The sequence below is a fragment of the Symphalangus syndactylus genome, chromosome 9, assembly GCF_028878055.3.
Source record: "Symphalangus syndactylus isolate Jambi chromosome 9, NHGRI_mSymSyn1-v2.1_pri, whole genome shotgun sequence".
Lineage (NCBI taxonomy): Eukaryota > Metazoa > Chordata > Mammalia > Primates > Hylobatidae > Symphalangus > Symphalangus syndactylus.
Window position 1 is genome coordinate 104,243,599 of NC_072431.2, and position 11,334 is coordinate 104,254,932.

The 11,334-nt window shown below is 45.3% G+C and overlaps 1 pseudogene; it reads right to left on the bottom strand.

Moving 5' to 3' along the window:
- Nucleotides 1-584: 584 nt before the first annotated feature.
- On the bottom strand, nucleotides 585-10,916 carry LOC129490752 (transcription factor NF-E4-like; annotated as a pseudogene).
- Between the last annotated feature and the right edge of the window lie 418 nt (nucleotides 10,917-11,334).

Consider the following 11,334-nt stretch of genomic DNA (forward strand, 5'->3'; position numbering starts at 1 on the left):
AAAGGGGAGTCCGTTGGGCGGAGTAGGTGACTGGGGAGGAGGTGAGAAATGATAGGCTGTAGGCCTGTGAGAGCTGCTTGGGGGATGGGATACTGCTTCTGTGATAGGAACTGGGTGGGCTCTTTAAGGGTAATGCGAATGGGGGTGTGGTGTTCTGCGACTGCGGGTGTGGAAGTATCCCAAACAGCAGGGTTAACTATGGACGGAGGACAAGGAAAGGCTGCACGTTTTAGGATGGGAAGTTGAAAGAGTAGAAGAAAGCTGGAAGTACTGGAGGGGTCTGGGTGGATGCATTGGGTACAATGGGGAATGTGGAAGTGGAGAGTAGTGTGGAGTTTTGAAAGGATATTTCTGCCTAGGAGCGGAGTTGGGCATGAGGGCAGGACTAAGAAAGAGTGAGCGAAGGAAAAAGTGTGCAGGGAGCAGAAAAGTGGAGGGGTGGCTCGGGGTTTGGAGACTTGTCGGTCAATTTCCACAACAGAGACGTGGGAGGATTGGGTGGGTCCTGAAAAATTAGGTAAAGCAGAGTAGGTTGCCCAGGATTAATTAAAAAAGAAATACTGGCCTACCTGCCACCATCAGGGTTACCCTTGGCTTGGATGAAGCGATGGTAGTTGCTGGGGCATCCGTTCCAGGGCGCTGTCAGTCTTCAGCAGCAAGACCAATGAGACCCGAGTAGGCCGGCTCAGGAAGGGATGGGGGCGGTCCTCGCAGGGGCTGCTCACAGTCCGACTTCCAGTGGGGTCCTCCGCAGACGGGGCATGGCCTGGTGGGCTTACCTGGGTTTGGGCATTGTCTGGACCAGTGGTTCATTGTCGCACTTGAAACAGGCACCAGGTGGAGGTGGAGTGTTAGGAGGCTTCCGTGTGGAGCTGTGGCCCCGTGGGGCTGCAGGGCTCCTGATGGCGGAGGCCAGCATTTGAAACTCTGCAGGTTTTTGCCTTTTACTTTTCTCATCACGATTGTTAAAGACTTTGATGGCTAAATTAAGAAGGGCTCTTTGTGGGGTTTGAGGGCCGTCATCAAGCTTCTGAAGCTTGCGCCGAATATCAGGGGTGGATTGGGAGATGAACCGAAGGTTTAAGATAGTGGTTCTTGCTGAGGGTTTGAAGCGGGAAATGGGGTTGCGTTAACAGGCAGTGGAGGATAGATAGGGGCGTAAGGTGGCGGGATAGGTTTACAAGCCTCAGGAGAGGGCAGTTGTGGACGAGAATGGGTACAAGCAATACTAGAATTGTCCTGAGGGGGGATGGTGTAGGAAAAGAAGTGGATACAGCTGACTGGGAAGATGGCGGCTGGGAAGATGGCAACTGATAAGACAATGAGGAAGCTTGGGGGGTTAAAGAAGACAGTTGAGAGGAAAAGGTAGGGGCTGGGAGGGGTGGACAGCAGTCAGCTGGATTAAACGAGGAAAAAGAGGTAGGCTTGGGAGGAGAAAGGCGATCTGGGCCATGGGAATGAAGGAGGAGGATTTGAACAGGTGAGCAAGAACTGCAGAGGTCGGGTTGTGATCTGAGTGCAAAAAGACCTGGACATAAGGAATTTCTTCCCATTTCTCCAGTCGTCGGCAATAATTGCTTAAATCAGTTAAAATTGTAAAGTTGAATGTTCTACTTATAGGCCATTTGGACCTGTTATTTAATTTGTACTGCTGCCAGGCTGTATTGCAAAAAAAAAAAAGACAAGGCGCTTAGGGTGGATATTTTGCCTGAGGCCTAAGGTTTGCAGGGTTTTTATGAGGCAGCCTAGAGTACTGTTTTTTGGAATGGAGGACCAGGAGTTTCCTATAACAGAGGGGTAGGCTCGGGAGAACAGGGAAAAAGGAGACCGTCCTGGACAGCTGGAGGGAGACCATAAAAGGAGCGACCGTCACCGCTGCCTTTTTCGTTCCCGGAACGGGATCAAATGGCTTAGAGTAGTCCCCCTAAGACCAGACAATCAGTGAGTGCCTGGCACACACTAGAGCCTTCTTGGACCAGCGTTGGATTTTCGGACCGAAAAAACCGAGAGGCCATGAGATTTTTTCCCTGTTAACTGGGCTCCCGGAGAAACTTAACATTAGTCGAGACCAGTGACCGATGTGCATGCACAGAGAGGCGACTGGAGGCTGAGGAGCTTCCTTTGTCCGGCTGCTGTGGCCTGCTCTCCGGGGTGGAGGGGTAGGCCCGTGGGGGACGCAGACCTGAGCTCTTCCCGGGTTTTGGCTCCAGATGTAAGGTTCTTTTATCGGTTTGAACCCTGAAAGCCTGCCAATAGACAACATGAGGCGGTGTGAAACAGCATGCCATTTTAATGAGCGCCTGGGTGCAGGTGGGCTGAGGCCTAAAATGGCGTCAGCCCCAAGTGAGGAGGGGGCAAAGGTTTTATAGTCTCCTGTAAACAAGAAGTGTCCTAGTCTGACATAACTGCTACATTGTACCCGGATGACCTCTTTCTCGATCTTCAGATCTTCAGGTTTACGTGTCTTCCGGCTGGCTCTCTTTCTGCGTCTGCTATTTTCCTGGTGCATGCTGCTGGCACAAGTAGCCTTGAGCCTTAAGACTGGGCCTGAGAAGGGAGGAGTCATTCATCTCCTTAAGCTTTCAGGCCCCGGGGAGAATCTTACACTGACCTCAAGTGATCCACCCACCTTGGCCTCCCAAAGCGCTGGGGTTACAGGTGTAAGCCACCGTGCCTGGCCTGTCTGCCTGCCTGGTCCTTCCTCCTTCCCTCCCTCCCTTCCTTCCTCCCTCCCTCCCTCCCTTCCTCCCTTCCTTCCTCCCTTCCTTCCTCCCTCCCTTCCTCCCTTCCTCCTTTCCTTCCTCCCTCCCTGCCTTCTTCCCTTCCTTCCTCACTGTCTCACTCTCGCTCAGGCTAGTATGCAGTGGTGCAATCGTGGCTCACTGTGGCCTCGACCTCCTAGGCTCAAGCAACCCTCCTACCTCAGTCTCTGTAGCTGGGACTACAGGCATGCACCACCACACCTGACTAATTTTTGTATTTTTTTGCAGAAACAGGATTTCACCATGTTGCCCAGGCTGGTCTCCAACTCTTGGGCTCAAGCGATCCTCCTGTGTCAGCCTCCCAAACTGCTAGGAATACAATCGTGAGCCATTGAGCCTGGCCAAGGACTAAGTTTCAACATAAGTTTTTGAGGGGACACAAACCATGGCACTTACTTTCTTTTTTTTTTTTTTTTTTTTTTTTGACGGAGTCTCGCTCTGTCGCCCAGGCTGGAGTGCAGTGGCGCAATCTCGGCTCACTGCAAGCTCTGCCTCCCGGGTTCACGCCATTCTCCTGCCTCAGCCTCTCCGAGTAGCTGGGACTACAGGCGCCCGCCACTACGCCCGGCTAATTTTTTTGTATTTTTAGTAGAGACGGGGTTTCACCGTGGTCTCGATCTCCTGACCTCATGATCCGCCCGCCTCGGCCTCCCAAAGTGCTGGGATTACAAGCGTGAGCCACTGTGCCCGGCCAGGCACTTACTTTCATACAAAAATCTGAAAGACTCTGGGGTGTCTGAAAAAAAAGGAAGATCTCAAATTTCTAGCAATTTCTTTCTTCAAGTTCCATAAAAAGGACATAAGAAGACAGAGACATGTAAAGAGACTATCTGCCTGGAGTATAAGGGAGAGGAAATCAAGGAGAACAAAGCCTAGATTAATACCACCTAAAAGAACTATTCAGCCCAAAATCAAAGTAGTTCAACTGATAACTCAAAAGCAGGTACTTACTTGTTCTAAAGAACAGTGGTTTGGCCGGGCGCGGTGGCTCACGCCTGTAATCCCAGCACTTTGGGATGCTGAGGTGGGCAGATCACCTGAGGTCGGGAGTTTGAGACCAGCCTGACCAACATGGAGAAACCCCATCTCTACTAAAAATACAAAAAATTAGCCGGGCATGGTGGCACATATGTGTAATCCCAGCTACTCGGGAGGCTGAGGCAGGAGAATCGCTTGAACCCGGGAGGCGGAGGTTGCAGTGAGCCGAGATAGCACCACTGCACTCCAGCCTGGGTGACAGAGTGAGACCCTCGTATCAAAAAAAAAAAATACAGTCTGTTAAATTTTAAAATGCATATAACTTTTCATTTAACAATTTCACTGTTAGGAATATGGTGTAGCTTTTACTTATGCATAAATCCTTTATGCAGAAGATTTATATCCAAAGAGATTCACTATAGCATTGTTTGGAAACAATACAAATGTCCATCACCGGAGGACTGGTTAAATAAATAAATAGAATATTAGCTAATAAAAAAATGATTTAGTTACAAACTGAAAAGAAATGACTTTCAAGGTGAATTTTAACTACTTGGTTTATAATTATATAGAGAGACTATCCCTATGCTTACACAACCCAGGAAGGACATAGGAGAAATGATGATAGTGGGCAGCTGTGGGTAAACCACTTGGGAACCACACCAGCTCAGGGACTAGGTAGATAAGATCTACTTAGTATCACCTATGATAGGGAATCATGCAAAACCTTTTGACCCCTGTCTCTTCGTATCCAGAAATTTCCACCCCACTACAATGAAAATAATTTAGGGTAATGTGGATTAAATTAAGCAAACAGGCTGGGGAACCAGACCATCTGGGTTTGAATTCCAGCTCCATTGCTTATAAGTTGTGCAACTTCGGGCAAGTTATTTAACTTCTTTGTGATGCAATATTCTTATCTGAAAAACTGAGGATCATAAACAGTATGTATTCATATTCAGAAAGTTGTAGGGAATTTGAATGAATTACTAAGTCTAGGAAATTTTGTTTCTGGCACATAGTAACTCAAAAAATGTGAGCTATTACTAGTAGTAGTAATATTAGACCTAGAGAGGGAGGGAAGACAGGGTCTAAGTCTGGCAATCTTTTTTTTTTTGGAGGCAGGGTCTTGCTCTGTCACCCAGGCTAGAGTACAGTGGCATGATCTTGGCTCACTGCAACCTCCACCTCCCGGGTTCAAGCGAGTCTCCTGCCTCAGCCTCCTGAGTAGCTGGGATTACAGGCGTGTGCCACCACGCCTGGCTAATTTTTGTATTTTAATAGAGACAGGGTTTCGCCATGTTGGCCAGGCTAGTCTCAAACTCCTGACCTCAGGTGATCCGCCTGCCTCGGCCTCCCAAAGTGCTGGGATTATAGGCATGAGCCACTGCCCCTGGTCCTGGCAGTCTTAAGACAAGGACACTTGATTTTTACTATACAAACATGAGTAATGTTTGATTTTTTTTAAAACCATGTACATGATTTTCTTTAGGGGAAAAGGAATTATTCCAGAGAATTAAAAAAAAAAAAAGCCAGCTCATGGTAGATGTGAATGAACTATCCCACTCCATCCCAGGGTATACTGGGCAAATCATTCATTCATTCATGAGCATCAGGGCCAGGTTCCCTCTCCTGGTCTTTCTGTCTCTCAGTCTCCTCCCTCAACTCCAGCCATCACGCTGGTCAGCAAAGTTTTATTGGCTCTCTCAAATGCATATAGAATGAAGTAGTAATTAAAAAACAAAATAAAATGAGGAACTGGGGCTTTTTTTTTTGTTAGTTTGATGTATCTGTTTGGCAACAATTAAAAAGACAAAAAGTGCCTATTTTGGTAAATACGTTGGTGGGCGGATCTCCTGAGCCCAGGAATTTGAGACCATCCTGGTCAACATGACAAAACCCAGTCTCTACTAAAAATACAAAAATTAACTAGATGTGGTGGCACCCGCTTGTGGTCCCAGCTACTCAGGAGGCTCACTTGAGCCCGGGAGGTGGAGATTGCAGTAAGCCCAGATCGCGCCACTGCACTCCAGCCTAAGCAACAAAGCCAGACTCTGTCTCAAAAAAAATAAAATAAAATAATAATAATAAAATTAAAAAGCAGTTATGAAATAACATATGTTTTTATTTTTGTTCTACAAAACCAATATATGTATCTCTGTGTCTATTGTACTTTCTTGCAAGTGTGTGCTCTTTTTTTTTTTTTTTTTTTTTTTTTTGAGACAGAGTCTCACTCTGTCGCCCAGGCTGGAGTGCAGTGGCGCAATCTCGGCTCACTGCAAGCTCCGCCTCCCGGGTTCACGCCATTCTCCTGCCTCAGCCTCTCCGAGTAGCTGGGACTACAGGCTCCCGCCACCACGCCCGGCTAATTTTTTATATTTTTAGTAGAGACAGGGTTTCACCGTGGTCTCGATCTCCTGACCTCGTGATTCGCCCGCCTCGGCCTCCCAAAGTGCTGGGATTACAAGCGTGAGCCACCGCGCCAGGCCGCTCTTTTTTTTTTAATCCATCTACCATCTCTCTATCTCTACCTTATTATCTGAAAAAGTCCTGGAAAGATATTGACAAAAAATTAGGGAGTAGGGTTGGGAGAAGCAGGGCTTTTACTCTTTACTGGTTTTCACTTTGTTACAGCTTGATTGCTTTTCTTTCTTTTTTTCTTTCTTTTTTAACAATTAACATACATATATCAATTTTATGATTTCTTATTTCTATTTTGAAAGAACAAAAACATATTGTTTGGAGTTTATAAATAGGAGTTTACATTGATGATGGAAGTGTAAATTCCAACAATATATACAAACATAATTTGGCATTATGTTCCAAAATCCTTAAAAATGTGCTTACTACATGATGGTAGCAATTTTACTTGAAGGAATTTATACTAAAGAAGCAAATAAAAATGCCCATCAAGATGCCTAATAATAGCCTGGGCAATAAGGTGAAGCCCCACCTCTACAAAAAGATATGCATGCCTGTAGTCTCAGCTACTAGGGAGGCTGAGGTAGAAGGACTGATTGAGCTCAGGGAGGTTGAGGGTGCAGTGAGCCTTGATCATGCCATTGCACTCCAGCCTGAGCAAAAAAGTGAGATCCTGTTTCAAAAAAAAAAAAAAAAGTCCAGGCATGGTGGCTCACGCCTGTAATCCCAGCTACTCAGGATGCTGAGGCACGAGAATTGCTTGAACCAGGAGATGGAGGCTGCAATGGGCCAAAGTTGCCCAGCTGCACCCCAGCCTGGGCAACAGAGTGAGACACACACACACAAAAGCTGCCTAATAGAAGGGTTTTGTTTTGTTTTTGAGACCTGGTCTCACTCTGTTGACCAGGCTGGAGTGCAGTGGCCCAATCTCAGCTCACTGCAGCCTCTGCCTCCCAGGTTCATGTGATCCTCCCGTCTCAGCCTCCCAAGTAGCTGGGATTACAGGCACACACCACCATACCCAGCTAAGTTTTTGTATTTTTTGTAGGGATGAGGTTTTGCCACACTGCCCAAGCTGCTCTCAAACTTCTGGGCTCAAGCAATCCACCCGCCTTTGCCTCCCAAAGTGCTAGGATTATAGGCATGAGCCACTGTGCCTGGCCAAGAGCAGGGCTTTGCCATGTTGGCCAGGCTGGTCTTGAATTCCTGACCTCAAGTGATCCTCCCCTCTCAGCCTCCCAAAGTGCTGGGATTATAGGCGTGAGCAACCATGCCCGGCCACAAAAAATACTTTTTCTTTTTTTATGTGTGAGACAGGGTCTTGCTCTGTCACCAAGGCTAGAATGCAGTGGCGCGATCTCAGCTCACTGCAGCCTTGACCTCCTGAGCTCAAGCAATTCTCCCACCTCTGCCTCCAGAGTAGAAGGTATATGCCACTACACTTGGCTAATTTTTAAATTGTTTGTAGAGACAGGGTCTCCCTATGTTGGTCAGGCTGGTCTTGAATTCCTTGGCTCAAGTGATTCTCCGAACTCAGCCTCCCAAAGTGCTGGGATTACAGGCAACAGCCACTGCACCCGGCTGAAAAAAAGTTAGAAATATTTCTGAGTACAACATTTCCTGCTTTGCTTTTAATAATATACTGTAAATACTCAGTTTCCACTCTGCAGCTCACTATGAAGGTGTTTATAATAACAGCTAATGACTGTGCCAAGCTTACCTTTTTTACTTTGTATTAAATCCAGCTTTCTGGGTTTTTTTCTCTCAGTTATGCTTGTGTTTTTCCATATTCTTATGGTGAAGGCAAGAGTAGGCACTGGAGCCTGTTGTCATGGATATAGATGATACTAAGTTGGTGAAAAGTATTCAATGATGAGAAAATATGATTATTTAATCTCTGATATGAAGTAGTTCTTTTCTTAAAAAAATATTAGGCCAATGAAAGAAAATTTGACAATGACTTCTGTAGATTATTTCAGGCTTTTATTTTTCTTTATTTAATTATATGGCTAAGAGAGAAGTCTGGTATGTGAAGGTCAAACCTGGAGGTGACACAAAGCCATACCCTAAATTCTGATCTTAGCTCTATCACTAATTGGGTATGTCTGAGGCCTCTAAGTCCCTGTTTCCAAAAGCTTTACAAACAGTGACTTAGCAAGGTCTCCTACCGTTCAGCATAGTGCCCTAGATCCAGAGAATGCTATTTAATAGCTCTTTTAAAATCTTTGTGCATGCAGATTCTTATGTCCTCAGAGTATTATATATTTTGTTTTTTATTTATTTTTATTTTTTCTTTATTTATCTTTTTGAGATGGAGTCTCACTCTGTCGCCCAGGCTGGAGTGCAATGGTGTGATCTTGGCTCACTCTGCCTCCCGGGTTCAAGAGATTCTCCTGCCTCAGCCTCCCGAGCAGTTGGGATTACAACTCAGCATGCACCACCATACCTGGCTAATTTTTGTATTTTTAGTAAAGATGGGGTTTTGCCATGTTGGCCAGGCTGGTCTTGAACTCCTAACATCAGGTGATCAACCCTCCTCGGCCTCCCAAAGTCCTGGGATTACAGGCATGAGCCACCAGCCTGGCCGGAGTATTATATATTCTGAAAATAGCAAGGTTATGTCATTTACAGATGATGAAACTGAGAAAGAGAAAGATTAAAAGTTGGCCAATATTTGACTGGATTGTGAGACAAGAGATCCAAACCTGAACTTTCTAGCCCCTGAAACACTTACTATCACAGGAAAAATACATAAAGGACAAATGTTTGTGAAGTGTCTCTCATCAGCAATGTCTATATCTGGAACAGTATAGTTTATCCACTTGAAACACTATCTTTTCCAATTTCTATGTTCTTCATCAAAATTCTTTCAAATGGCTGCATTAAGAGTTCATACTGGCTGGGTGTGGTGGCTCATGCCTGTAATCCCAGCACTTTGGGAGGCCAAGGTGGGAGGATTGCTTGAGATCAGGAGTTTGAGACTAACCTGGGCAACATGGTGAAACTCCATCTTTACAAAAAATACAAAAATTAGCTGGGCGTGGTGGCGTGCCTCTATAGTCCCAGATACTTGGGAGGTGGAGGTGGGAGGATCACTTGAGCCTGGGAGGTGGAGTTTGCAGTGGGTGAGTGGAGATCGCGCCACTGCACTCCAGCCTAGGCGACAGAGCAAGACCTTGTTTCCAAAAAAAAAAAAAAAAACCAACCAACCAACCAAACAAACAAAAAACAGTTCATACTGTAGCTGTGCCATAATTTACCGTTTCTCCGGTGTTACGTGTTTTGCTGGGTGTGTGCCATTTGGACTTTATTTTTATACATCATTTATAATTTTGGAGAAGTAGGAGTTCAATAGACAGTTATTGACCAAGACATCAACGCCCGAAGACAGTTGAGAGGAGTTGCTTAAGGGTTTTCTCTCTTCTCTGTCTCAGCAGACACCCTAAACCTCTCAGAGTTTCAGGGATATAATTAGAATCTTTTGAAGACTGACATGGGTGTTAATTCTTCATTAGTAAAGGGATAAGCACTATAGGAGCCATCTAATGAGGTACCAGCTCTCCTTGGAGAATTATTCATTTGCTTGCTTTTCTCTCCTGTTTCTCCCACCCCCATGCTGATGATCTGTTAGATTAACAAAACTAGCTTCATCCAGTTTTTTTTAAAGCATTTTCTCTCTGAAAGACAAGGAAATTGTCTTAGTCCATTCAGTCTGCTATAACAAAATACCATAAATTGGGTGATTTATAAACAACAGAAATTTATTTCTCACAGTTGCGGAGGTGGGAATTCAAGGCAGATTCGGTGTCTGGTAAGGGCTGGCTTCCTGGTTCATGGATGGCCGTCTTGTGGCTGTAACCTCACATGGGGGAAGCAGCCAATGAGCTATCTGGGGCCTCTTTTATAAGGGCATTAATCCCTTCGTTAGGGCTCTGCCCCACCATGAACTAATCATCCCTCAAAGGCCCACATCCTAATATCATCACCTCGAAGGTTAGAATTTCAACATACGAATTTTGGGAGTGGGGACAGAAACATTCATTGCATTGCGGAAGGTACATGTATTAGTTACCTATTGCTACATAATAAATTACCCCCAAATTTAGCAGATTAAAACAACAAACATGTATTATTTCACACAGTTTCTGAGAGTGTCAAGAATCCAGCGGTGGCTTAGCTGAGTGGTTCTGAGTGTCTTTCATGAGGCTATAGTCAAGCTATTGGCTGGAGCTGCCGTCATCTCAAGGCTTGACTGGGGCTGGGGAAATCAGCTTCCAGACTCACACACACAGTTGCTGGCAAGCATGATTTGTTCACGACCTGTTGGCTGGAGCCTTCAGTTCGTCAACAGGTAGTTCTCTCCATAAGACTGCTTAGCACATAGCAGCTTGCCTCCCTGAGAGCAAGTGATCTGGGGTTGGGAGTGGAAGCAGGGAGAGCATGCAAGACAGAAGCTGCAATCTTTTATAACCTACTCTTGGAAAAGTGACATACCATCTTTTCTGCTACACGTTTTTGGTCACACAGACCAAGGCTGGTACAATGTGAGAAAGGACTACCCATGGCTGTGAATACCTACAGGAGGAATCATTGAGGGAGATCTTGGAAGCTGGCTATCACAGCATCCAGCCAAGCCTTATTGCCTCTGCAACCCACTCTTACCTCCTGAGGATCGGTAGAAACAGGGAAACACAATTTCATGCTTTAACAATGAGCGTCCCGCTTAGTCACTCTGGAAACTGTAAACTTACCCATGGTTTGCCAAGTCCTGTGTGGTTTGTAGAGGCATATGTTGGAGGGAGTGGAAACTTCTTTTCTCTCTCAATGATATTTAATTAGCATTTTGCCACATTTTCTGTTATGTTTGTCTGGTCTTCATAATAGGTCTTCATTTCGCCATTGAAGTAACTAACTTTATATAAAATTCCACCAGCTCTCTATTTATAAAATTACTGGTGCTTTTTACATTAAATTCTTTTTTCCCTGAGGGTTGCCAACTTAATTATGGTAACTTTTCATAGAGTCTTTGTGTTACTTTGGGCTTAAATTCACATACTTCAGCATGTATTAGAAAAGACATACACATATGTATTAATCCATTCTCATAATGCTATAAAGAAATACCGGAGACTGGGTAATTTATAAGGAAAAAAGGTTTAGGCCAGGCATGGTG